The sequence below is a fragment of the Kogia breviceps genome, chromosome X (assembly GCF_026419965.1).
Source record: "Kogia breviceps isolate mKogBre1 chromosome X, mKogBre1 haplotype 1, whole genome shotgun sequence".
Taxonomy (NCBI): Eukaryota; Metazoa; Chordata; class Mammalia; order Artiodactyla; family Physeteridae; genus Kogia; species Kogia breviceps.
The window spans coordinates 72077605-72087491 of NC_081330.1; the positions used below are offsets into that span (position 1 = coordinate 72077605).

The 9887-nt window shown below is 43.1% G+C and overlaps 1 pseudogene; it reads right to left on the reverse strand.

Moving 5' to 3' along the window:
• Positions 1–7328, reverse strand: LOC131748374 (rho-related GTP-binding protein RhoG-like; annotated as a pseudogene).
• Positions 7329–9887: the final 2559 nt, after the last annotated feature.

Below are 9887 nucleotides of genomic sequence, written 5' to 3' on the forward strand. Positions count from 1 at the left end.
TTTAGAAAATATTTATTTATTTATTTATTTATTTATTTTGGCTGCACCTGGTCTTAGTTGAGGCAGGCGGGCTTCTTAGTTGTGGCAGGTGGGATCTAGTTCCCTGACCAGGGACCAAACCTGGGCCCCCTGCATCAGCAGCGCAGAGTCTTACCCACTGGACCACCAGGGAAGTCCCTACATAACCTTTTGTCTTCTATCAATACTTGATATTTGACGTCCAGGTTCCAGGTTCTCCAAGAGTAGGGTTGCCAGATTTGGCAAATAAAAATACAGGATGTCCCCCATTAAATTTGAATTTCACATAAACAGCAAATAATTTTTTCGTGTAAGTGTGTCCCAAATATTGCACAGAACATGCTTATACTAAAAAGTTATGGTATTTTATCTGGCAACCCTATCCAGGAGGTTCAGTTAGCCTGAGGTTACTCTGATCATATCCCATCAAAGAGCAACAGCAAGGTGATCACAGAGCGAAGCTCCAGCGCTCCACCCACCCCAAGGGGAGGTATGTGTTCCTTTTAGCTCCATTTCCCAAACTCTCAAAAATCCCATGCTATCTTGGCAGGGTGAGAGGATATGTGCGCAGTGGAGTTGTCAACCACTATTTGCCAGGTAGAGAAGTTAAGGTTTCCTTCCATAGCAAATGAAGAAGGTCAAAAATACAAGTAGGGAGAAGGAGCAGCAGGCCCGCTGGGATATGCAATCTGACCCCTTCCAGCCCGAGAGCAGGCTGAGCAACTCCAGCACCACCAGCACAAGGGCGACGACAGCCCTGCGGCCTGGAAACCCAACGTACCCCAGCTCTCTTGGAGCAACCTCAAAAGTCACACAGGGCTGAACACACACACACGGAGATACACAGAGGAAGGAGGAACAGGAAGAGAGCAAGGTGGTCTTTATAGTGACTCAGAGGAATGACAGCAGAAGAGAAATATCAGAGGGAATCACAGAACCCCCTGACAGTGACTGGCAGGACATTTTATTTCGTTGGTCGTTTCATTGGTTTTATTTAGGGGGTTAATCTTCAGTGGTCTTTCCTTCCAGCGGAAGGATGATGAGAGAAAAAAGAGCCACACAGAAGCCTCAGAGACACAGCTCTTCAGAGGGACTGTTCATTACACATCACCGTGCCTATTGTGCTAGCAGAATTCAAGAGCAGATCTGAACATCAGATCCCACAGCCAATATGCTATCGTGACTAAGTGCCAAACCCACCTCCTGAGGATGGAAAAGGAACCAATAACAAGGCCATGGCTGGTAAACATTCCTCTCAAAGGCATGAAGAGGGAAACAGCACAAAGAACAGGACCACATTAAGCTTTTTTCACAGTCTCCGCCATGAGAATTCCCAGTCCCTTGTAATCCAGCATCTCTGAAACTGTGTTCCCAGAGATGTTAATAGGTGTTGCATGGGACCAGAAAACAAAAGTTCAGTGAAATAAGTTTGGGAAATATTGCATACTTATTAAAAGTTATAACTTCCTGCAGTAGAAGAAACTATTCGGCATTATTTAAATCACTGGTTCCTGCCTTATTTGACCACAGAACCCTTTTATGAAACATCTATTACCATCTCACAGAACTCTAGAAATGCTGCTTAACCATTACTGCAAAAATATCCTCTCAAGAATGGAAAGAGCATGTCAACATTGGGAACACCCAGGAATCACACATAAGATGGTTTCCAAAAATTAGTATATCAGAAAGCTTAAGGCAATGATTTGAAAACTTGGAGAACCTTGTCCTTCTGTGAGGCACTTGCTCAATGGTAAACACAGCCAGGAACGCTGAAATTAGATTTCAAACAGCCAAGCAAAAGCCTACAAACAACAGTGCTAGGCTGCTCTGCTTAGTCGTGGCCTGGCCAGGACAGAAAAGAACAGCACTTGGTGGCATCTCCTCTTACCACTTCGACAGGAGAGACACACACACTCTCACTCTCTCAAACTTCCTCCAAAAGGTTCAGACCAAACTTCAAAGCAGCCAAGTGCAAACTAGCCTCTCTTTGTTCCTCCAAAAGCTGAATAACCTGGAGTCTAGGGTTTCCAGGGGACAAGATAAGTGGCTCACGCTGGCATTGTTAAATGCTGTCAAAGGAATTCCCCCTTATTCTCCTTAGGTGCAGTCCCCAAGCAGCACCCCAAAAGCTATAAGAGGACACACTTCTTGCTGTTCTTCTTTGTAGAAGGGTAAAGCACAGCCCGGACAGCTTCTGAAAATACCTCATGGACTCCATCCTGCATCAGGGCTGAACATTCCAGATACTTCACAGCCCCCACCTGCTTAGCCAGGGAAGTGCCTTGCTGAGGAGTTGTGGGCACTAGGCTCTGTTCCTTCAGCTTCTTCACTGTCTCAATGTCACTTCGCAGGTCCCTCTTGGTGCCTACCAGCAAAACAGGTACATTGGGGCAATGATGGGAGACCTCTGGGTACCACTTATGCCTCACATTGGCATAAGAAGATGGGTTGCCAATGGAAAAACAAATGACGAAGATATTGGTCTGGGGGTAGGAGAGTGTTCGCAGTCGGTCATACTCCTCTTGGCCAGCTGTGTCCCACAGGTTCAGGCTGACGATCTGGCCATCCACAGATGTCTGGGCACTATAGTTGTCAAAGACAGTAGGGATATACTCCTCGGGAAAGGCGTTTGTTGTGTAACTGATGAGGAGGCAGGTCTTACCTACAGCCCCATCTCCCACAACCACACATTTAATTGTCTGCATTCTTCCCTTGAAGTCCTACGGACAAGAGAGAAAGAAAGAATGTTCACAGACGTCTGGTTAATTTAGAGAGCCTAAGCCATATAAACATTTCTCTCTGAGGAGAAAGAAAGGAGGTGAGACCCCACCACCACCACCGCCACTTGCCTGGCCTCTTAACACTATGGAAAAGTCAGCTGCAAAAGGTTGCAGAGGGCAAGAATTCTTACCATGGAGTCCATAGACTGCTAAAGGATAAGCTTCAGTAGATTCTAGAAGCCACCTCTGCAGTTGTGTGCAATATTATGTGCATAAGGAAATTTTTCTGGAAAGAAGATCCAAAGCTGTCATCAGACTCTCAAAAAGGACTGTGAGCCCAACAAGATAGGTATTTATGTTGCAGTATCGTCATAAGGTCTGCATACACAGTATCAAAGGTTCTAAAATATAGCAGATGCTAAATAAATGTTAACTAATTAAAAAACAAAAACAATTGGTATAGAAAGAAGGTTCCCAAGGTTGAAACGAAAGTAAACACATCTCTTACTTTGGGTCTGTGGCTATAGACTCAGCAAAGGAACACTCTGTTCCTGAAAAACAGTGACATCATAATATTGGAGAGGAAGGTAGGCCAGTCAGACTCAGCCATATAGAGAAGAGGCTAAAGGTCCAGACTGAAGTCAGACCTCCTGGAGTCGAAAACCAGTCCTCTCTTTTCCTAAGCTTTGTGAACTCGGACAAGTTTTTAACCTGAAGCTTACATGAAAGAATGCATGTGCTGTACTTATTAGTGCCTGCCACATAGGAAGTACTCATTAAGTGTTAGAAGCTAGTTATGACTTCACAGAAATTACTAATCTGCCGGGGAAGGCAAAAGTTCTATAATGTGAGTACAATGCTAGACAAACCAGGGGGTCTCACCCCTTCCGACCTTATCTGAGTAAAACTACAGGTCATAACACCACTGTATTCTCGTCCATTTCTTCATGAATCAAGTATTTGCGAGTTAATGGTACAACACAGATGATCTCCAAGGAGCATGTTTACTACGAGCCCCCATGTCTGTATCCCCTTATTAATATTCTGTCAATGCCCTACTGTGTCAGTGCCTCCACAGCACTCCATTTTCTTTTTTCTTTCTTTTTTTTTTTTTTCCAGTATTCGGGCCTCTCACTGTTGTGGCCTCTCCCGTTGTGGAGCACAGGCCCCGGAGGCGCAGGCTCAGCGGCCATGGCTCACGAGCCCAGCTGCTCCACGGCATGTGGGATCTTCCCGGACCGGGGCACGAACCCGTGTCCCCTGCATCGGCAGGCGGACTCTCAACCACTGCACCACCAGGGAAGCCCACTCCATTTTCTTTAGCTTCTTAACTAGTACCCTAATTTCAGACTCATTCCTCACCGAATTAACTTCAAGTGTCCAAACATGGAGGAAAGGGGACATATTATCATATGTATTTGATTATGGAAAAAAATTTGAGAATCAATTAGTTTCTCATCTTGGGAATGTGGGGGAATAGACACATTCCCCCACCCTGCTGTCTTATTAGCTAAGGTCTACATTAGGTCCATATCATAGACAAAAACCAGACAAAACAAAACAGCTCATTTTGGGTCAAGGTAAAAAAAAGTTGGCCTTCTCAGCATGCTTCACACAGGCCCGCTAGGGGTAGCTCTCTCCTCACACAGCCAGCTCTGCCCAGTGAGGCATTCCACCTAGAAACCTTCCTTTCCTTGGCACAGGTCCCACAGCTAAAAGTCCAGAGCCTGATTCAGCTCTAGTAGGCAATCATCCCAGAAGACTCACTGACCATAGCTGTCTTTTTCCATCTAGGAATACGCATGAGGATCAAACACACAAGGTCAATGGAAACAGGGCAAAGTCACCACCACACTCCTTGAGAATAGCCTTCCTTGACTTTCCCAGTTTGGATTAATTTCTTTTGCCTCTGATAGCAATCACTGCCTGTACAACTCATCTTCCCAGCCGCCTCTAGGTATCATTCAGAGTCTCTGCTCAAAGTGACTGCTTTCAGGACAATAGTGCATCTGAGGGGGTTGCTAAACCACAGCAAAACTCTTAGGCACAAAGACTTTTGCATCCCAAGTTCAGCTCCTCACCTCTATAACTAGGAAGAGCCATCTACACTCTTTTCTACTTGTTTACGTCTACCAGTACTCCTGGTATATATAATAAATACCAGGCCTACATGATGAAATGCACCTAGAACATCCCAGGTCTGAACAAAACCCAAACATCCTCACCTATAGCAAACTCTCAAAGAAAGGGAAGGTTCAGCAGAAGCGGGGTGTGTGTGTGTGTGCTTTATACAGTTGACTTATTCATTCAGCCCACATATTCATTATATGATTTTCTCTGCTTGTGTGTATATTTGAAATTCTCCATATTTAACAAGTTTAAAAATAAGACTAAAAAATATAATCCAAGAGATTTGAAGACAGGATCTCAAAGAGATAATCAATCGCACACCCATGTTCACTGCATCATTATTCACAATAGCCAAGAGATGGAAGCAACCTAAATGTCCATCAATGGATAATGGATAAAGAAGAAAAGAAAAAATATATATATATATATATATAATTCAGCCTTAAAAAGAAAAAGGAAATCTTTTCATACACTACAACATGGATGAACCTTGAAGACATTATGCTAAGTGAAATAAGCCAGTCACAAAAAGCCAAATATTGCATGATTCCACTTATATGAGGTATCTAGAATAGTCAAATTCATAGAAACAGAAAGTAGAATGGTAGCTGCCAGGGGCTGGGGGAGGGGGAAATGGGTAGTTGTTTAAGGGGTATAGCCTTTCAGTTTTTCAAGATAAAAAAATTCTAAAGATCTATTGCACAAAAATGTGCATATAGTTACTGTACTGTACACTTTAAAATGGTTAAAAATAATAAAAATAAAAATAATACTTTTTAAAGGGCTGGGAACTCTGAGAGAAGGCTAGGAGTTACAAGAGAGAGGCAAATATTCTGTTTATCATCAATATGAGAAAACCTTGTTTCGTTCAGCTCCAGCATCCGGCACAATGCTGTCCAGTTACAGATCACCCACAGCTTTCCCCTCATCACCACCACTATCCACACACTCTCCCAGGCACTACTGTGCACAATGCACTGCTAGGAGGAACTCAAAAAAAGGGTTAAAAAAAAAGAACGATGATAGAAGTTTATAGTCTTAGGGTAAAGGCAGGACTTCTATAAAAAGGTAAACAATAATACACAGTAAAGCATGGTCCAGAGAAAAATAAGTTGCTATGAGGAAACAAGGGGAAATTAAAAACTGAGAGCCTGTTACAGGCATTGTGTAAAATACTTTCACATATCTTATTTAAGCTTCATAGTAGCACTGTAAAGTAGACATCACCTCAGCTCAGAGATCATTAAATATGCCTCTAGGATTGGAAACTGGAAGAGGCCTGGAGCTGCAGAGACCAACACCTCAGAAGGCATTCACTTTTAACCCTGGAATTACAGTTTCTTCTAAATCTTCCATTCTCATCTGACAAAGCATCCTTCTTCACATGTACATTTCCCAGCAGTCACTTTTCTCCTAGGTTAGAGGCACAACATAAAAGACCCCATAACTGGACTTCCCTGGTGGCGCAGTGGTTAAGAATCCGCCTGCCAATGCAGGGGCACGGGTTCGAGCCCTGATCCGAGAAGATCCCACATGTGGCGGAGCAACTAAACCGGGGCGCCTAGAGCCCGTGCTCCGCAACAAGAGAAGCCACTGCAGTGAGAAGCTCGCGCACCCCAAAGAAGAGTAGCCCCCGCTCCAGCAACTAGAGAAAGCCCGTGAGCAGCAACGAAGACCCAACGCAGCCAAAAATAAATATTTTTTTAAAAAAAGACCCAGTAGCAGTAAAGACAAGAATGCAGCTCAGAGTATTACTATTTCTAGCACATTCTCCCCCCAAGTCTCACCCTTTCCAAAAGTCAAACCCACTTGAAATCACTCTAACTTTCTGAAACTAAAACAATTCAGCAGAAGATCCTCATTTTTATTTACTACTTTCTGCAACTTAGCTATCTACTAAATCCGGGAAGTTTTTTCACATTGAAGACTGACTTTTTGGTTCAAGTCCAGTCAAAGACACCCCAGGGCTAAGGAAGCCATGTGAACACTCCCCAACCCGGAGCCAGGGGAGACTATCCTGCGCTTGGAAACTTAACCAGAGATGCAATTCTAGTGACCCATCGATAGCCACCGCAAGCCCGCTCGGCCCTTCCCTCACATCCTTTCCACCGAGGGTCCTTGGTTCTGGGACTTCAGATGGACTCGTGAGCCTGGGACAGAGAGGTGCCTCACGTCGGATTCACAAATAAGAAGAGCTGATCTCCCCGGCTGTACATACAACTCATCCCACTCTCAAATCCCTTCCATCCAAGGAGTGGTTCATATACTAAGGTAACCGTCCCGGGGGTGGGGAGACTCGAGGAGAAAAGAGTGGATGAGGGGGCCTCCTAGGGGGTGGTTCTCCATAAGGATTACCCGGCAAAGTAGTCGTCCTCCCGCGCTGTTGAACCGCAGCTGGCGGACCCTCCGAGGCGTCTCTCGCTGGGCTGGGCAGGCTCGGCGGGCTCGGCGCTACATCCGGGCAGCTACCGAGTCCCGCCCCCGTCGTCGGACGCAGTCTCCACCCGGTGCCCCGCGACCTCCTGGGAAATGGAGTTCTAGCGCCCACCGCGTGCTCTGCAAGTCACTGGCTTCTACACTACACCTTTGGGTAATCAAGGATCTCTGGGGTCCCAAGTTCCTCGGTTCGGAGGTCCCCGAGCTTCACATTTCCCGTGACAAAGTGAGGCCGCCTCCTCCTCCCCAGACCGCTGTTTTCTTCTCAAGACAAATATTAACATAAAGAGGCAGTCAGGCAACTGAAAAGGTGTTAGTAAAAAACGGAGGCGAGGACTTTCCTGGTGGCGCAGCGTTTTGAGAATCTGCCTGCCAATACAGGGGACACAGGTTCGAGCCCTGGTCTGGGAAGATCCCACATGCCGCGGAGCAACTAGGTCCGTGAGCCACAACTACTGAGACTATACTTCTGGAGCTTGTGCTCTGCACCAAGAGAGACCGTGATAGTGAGAGGCCCACGCACCGCGATGAAGAGTGGCCCCCGCTCTCCGCAACTAGAGAAAGCCCTCACACAGAAACGAAGACCCAACACAGCCAAAAATAAATAAATAAATAAATTATTTTTAAAAAAGAGTAGCTCCTGCTCGCCACAACTAGAGGAAGCCTGCACGCAGCAACGAAGACTCAACAATAAAAAATAAAATAAAAAATAAAAATAAATTTAAAAAAACGGAGGCGATAAAAGAAAATGTGGTAGTGAGTTAAGGTAGCTGTCACCATATATTAGTTTGCATTTTCTAGAGTTTTATATAAATGAAATCATACAGTATGCACTCTTTTTTAAACAGCTTTATTGAGATATAAATTCACATACCATACAATTCACTCAAATTGTACAATTCAATAGTTTTTGATATATTACATTATTAATTTTTAAAAATAGTGGTAAATATATGTAACAAAATTTGCCATTTCAACCATTTTTAAGTGTACAATCCAGTGGCGTTAAGTATATTCACAATGCTGTGGAACCATCACCCTTGTCTATTTCTGAAACTTTTTCATCACCCCGAATAGAAACTCTGTACCCACTAAGCAACAGCTGTTCATTCCCCTCTTCCCACAGCCCCTGAAAACCAACCTCTAATCTATTTTCTGTCTCCATGAATTCGACTTTTCTAGCTACTATTCATCTATTGATGGACATTTGGACTGTTTCCAACTTTTGACTATTGTGAATAACGCTGCAATGAACACTGGTGTACAAGAATATGGTTTTGTTGATTTTTCTCTATTGTTTGTTTTCTATCTCACTGATTTCCACTTTGATCTTCATTATTTTTGTTCTTTGAGTTTTATTTGCTCTTCTTTTTACTGAAGTGAAAGCTGAAGTTATTGTTTTGAGATTTCCTTCTGTTCTGATATAGGTGTTTAGTGCTTAAAAATTACCCTGTAACTATTGTTTCAGCAGAATGTCATGAATTATATGGTGTGGTTTCATTTTCATTCAGTTCAAAATATGTTCTAATTTCTTTTTTGATTTCTTCTTTGTCCCATGTGTTGTCTAGAAGTGGATTATTTAGTTTTCAAATATTTGAGGATTTTCCAGATATGTTTCTGTTATTGATAAGTAATTTAAATTCCATTATTCATATTTTGTGTGACCTGAATTCTTTCAAATTCATTGAGACTTGTTCTGTGGCCTAGAATATAGCCTGTCCTGGTAAATACTCCATGTACACTTGAAAAGAATGGGTATTTTGCTGCTATTGGGTGGACTGTTCTATAAATGTCAACCAGGTCAATTTGGTTGATAGTGTTATTTACTTCTACTATATCCTTGCTCATTTTATGCCTACTCATTCTATCAGTTATTAAGAGTATTGAAATCTCTGACTTGAATTGTGGATTTGTCTATTTCTCTTTGCAAGTTTATCAGTTTTTGATTCACGGATTGTTTTTTTTTTTTTTTTTGGCTGAGCCACGCAGCATGTGGGATCTTAGTTCCCGGACCAGGGATCAAACCCACACACCCTGCAGTGGAAGTGCAGAGTCATAACCACTGAACCACCAGGGAAGTCCATGATTCACGTATTTTATAGGTCTTATATTAGATGCACAAGTGTTTAGAATTGTTATGTCCTCGTCATTAACTGACCCCTCTATCATTATGAAATTACCTTCTTTATTCATGGTATCTTTGCGCTGAAATCTACTTTGTCCAATATTAATATAGCCCCTCCAGCTTTCTTCTGACTACTGTTATCATGGTACATCTTTTTTTTTTACATACTTTTAACCTATTTGTGTCTTTGTATTTAAGGAGTATTTTTTGTAGCCAGCATACGGTTGGGTCTTGCTTTTTTTTTTACCCAATCTGATCATCTTTACCCTGTAACTGGGGTGTTAAGACAATCTACATTTAACGTGATTGTTGATTTGTGATTGTTAGGTTTGAGTCTGTCATCTTGCTATTTGTTTTCTATTTGCCCCATCTCTTCTTTGTTCTCTTTTTCCGCCTTCTTTTGGATTAATCAATATTATTTTTATTCCATTTTATCTCCTTTGTTGGCTTATTGG